Below are 3,238 nucleotides of genomic sequence, written 5' to 3'. Positions count from 1 at the left end.
GACAGGACGAGGAGCAGTGGTCATAAACTAAAACACAAGAACTTCATTTCACGGATAGGCAGAGCTCCAGAACAGCTTCCCAGGAAGGCTGTGGAGCATCCCGCTCTGGAAACACCCTAAACCCACCTGGATGTATTCCTGTGCTGCCTGGTGACCCAGCCTGGGCAGGAGGTTGGACTGGAAGAGCTCCAGAGATCCCTTCCAGCCCCAGCCTTTCTGTGGTTCTGTATTAGTAGAAAAAAGAGCATCCCCTACTCAAGGACATCTGGGAACTAACAAGCTTTAAGCTGATGGTATTATTGTACGGTAATGCCAGCGCTCGAGGTATCATTGATTACTGATGGAGAAAAAAACCCAAATCCAAGCCTCATAATTCTTCAGCATATACCAGCTGCTGGTTAGGTACATTTTAACAAGAATAAAATAGCAGTCAATAAATCACTCCTACTGGAAACATCCTGACTCAAACTCAAACATACTTGACTCAAATGTAGCTGTGATTTTTCTGCGAAGAAATACATGACAGCTAGGCATTTATGGTCTTTGTGATGTGGCCCTGAACACACAATAAATTTAAGAGGTGCAGTTTTTCACTCCTACCATGACACATCAGTGCTGTGTCCAATATGGACACTGTTTTTCCTTTATGCATTTTAGACCATCTTACCTGAGGACTGCAAACCATCAGTGCCTCTTTCGAAATCCCTGTTGTGGTCTAATTGGATTTTCAGTGCTTGGACACTTAACTGCAATGAAAATCACTGAGAGCTAGTTCTCATTATGAATTAGCCATCCTTATTATCAGTTATCCAGTCAGGCCTTTGAAAACCCTACTTGACATTTTTCTGCACCTTTGGATGTCTACTTACCTTGAAAATTTCACTCCTGGAGTTAAATTTCCTATTGTTTTCACTTAGAAGAAGAAAAGGAATGAAGCTTTGAAGAAAAAAACAGGAACAGTTAAAACTCCTTCCCTGTTTGGTCCCTCAGGACACTCCTGTTGCAGTGCTTCAGAATTATTAAAGAAATCTGGTGAAAATGAGATAAATGTGTGCTGCTTTCTATGCTGTTCTCACCTGGTTTACCATTGTGTTTAATGATGCATAGCACTGGTCACATCCTGTTCTGCAGAAAAAACTGTTTTTCATCTTATTTGCAGTTAAATCATATCTGTGGGATTTCACTGGGTTACAGGAAGCTCCTGGGCTGAAGTTAAGGGGAACTGTGGAACAGGGAAAATGTAATCCTCCAGTAACTCACGATAAGGTGTTCTCTATGTCAGCACAATCTGTACATGGAACTGAGCAAAAACCACAAAAAAAAAACCCCACCACAACTTTCAGTTTAACTTTAGAAGAATAAGTAATTTGGGCACTTCATAAAGTATTCAGAAGCAGGCCAAATAAGATAAATCAGATAACAGTACTGTTTACTCTATTTGAAAAAAAAACCAACAAAACCCAAAGAACCCCCCAACTGATTCACTATCCCATATCTGGATTTCCTAAAGGAATATTCTGTATTGAGGCATGTCTTCCCATCTCCATCTTTAATGCAGGCTCAGCTGTAAAGGACATTTTGTTCTCTCACTTCTGGCATAGTAGGGATGGTAGGCAAGACCCTGGCAAAGAAGAGAGAAGTTCTTGGTTAAGAAAAGTAAAGACCGAGACTAATTTCAGTCACGGTCTCCTTGATGCCATTTTTGCACACCTTTGGTTTTCCCCTTACCAAAATCAACTAAGTTGACAGAGAAAGCTTAAAACCACCCTTTGATTGAACATATCACCTTCAAAATACCACCTCCAAGCAGACTCAAAAATCATAATTAAGTGGAACAGAGAACAATCCCGGTTTATGCCAGCCTGCAGATGCTCTGTTGTGTTACTGCAGTTTTGTGTGACTTGAGCCTCATCACTGTAGGTCCAGATAAAACTCAGAAGGTCCATCTCTGATTGTAGAAGACAATATTTTTATTTTTTATTTTTTATTCTGAGAAGACAGGAGTCCTGCTGAGTTTGTGGCAAGAACATTTCATGTCAATGAAAACAAAATGTGCATTATTTTTAAGACCTAGTTGAATAAATCATGGGAAATTACTCCCTCCCTGCTTCAGTGGATGGTTCCATATTTCTTGCAGCTATTTTGATTTTGTTTAGGATTCCTCATGACAATACCTGTTCACCATTTATTGGCTGCACAGATAGGTTGCACAAATTTCAGAAAATGTCACCTACTTTGTTTGTGAAATCCATTCTATTTTTCTGCCCTAATGAGCAAGTCAAACAGATGGAGGATATTTATTTCAAGGTGTATGTTTAATTAAAGCAACCAAGGTCGTCATGGCTTCTTCATCTCATCACGACTGAGTTCACAATAGACTCTTAACGCCTCCAGATTTTATTTTTTTTGTTTTGTTTTTTTTTTTTTTTTAAGAATCCAGTTGGTGGTGATAAGACTAAACAATCTGTTCAGCAGCACAGTATGTCCCAGCCCAACAGGATGCTCACTTGGAAAGGGCATTATTCAGGAGCACTCCTGCTCCTAAGGATGGAGCTGAACCTTGACAAGTAACCTGATGCTTTTCATCTGCGATGAAAGATGGGTTTAGTTTACCTGAAAAAAATGCAGAAACTTTTCAGATAATCGCAGTTATGTGTCATAAGTGTTCATCCTCCCACTCTGACTCCAGTACTGCAAGTACCTGTTTTTAAAAACCATGAATTCCTGACATGTGGGCGGCGTGCCAGTGTGTTAACAACCTCAGTGTGACTTTGAAACAGAGCAGCAAAAACATTCTCAGTGCTTTCTTTTTCAATAGGATTTGTTCAATTAAATACCTCTTGGTTCATACAGCTAATCAAAACACTTGAAAAAAAAAAGAGAAATACAACAAATACCTGTATTGTGAGAAGAATTTTACAATGCCAGTTAGTGAAAATTAAACCCTTGTAATGCATTTATAATATGCAATTGTGAAATCACAGTGAAAATAACATCCTTTAAAGTGCTCATAAACTGAAGGAGATGAGTATGCCCACAAGCACAAGAAGTGCATGGGAAGACATCTCCTGGGTTTTCATAAGGAGAGTTTTCAGGTCTTTAGGTACAGAAGGGTAGAGGTGTTTGTGGAGTGTCTTTTTGGTGTGTGTGGGGGTATTTTTAATTTTTTATGGGTGGAGGGGATGCTGTTGTTGTGGTTGATGTTTGTGGGTTTTTGTTTGGTTGGATTTTTTTTTTT

The sequence above is a fragment of the Parus major genome, chromosome Z, assembly GCF_001522545.3.
Source record: "Parus major isolate Abel chromosome Z, Parus_major1.1, whole genome shotgun sequence".
NCBI lineage: Eukaryota > Metazoa > Chordata > Aves > Passeriformes > Paridae > Parus > Parus major.
The sequence above is the reverse complement of the archived record's forward strand: the minus strand, read 5'-3'. Positions refer to the sequence as shown.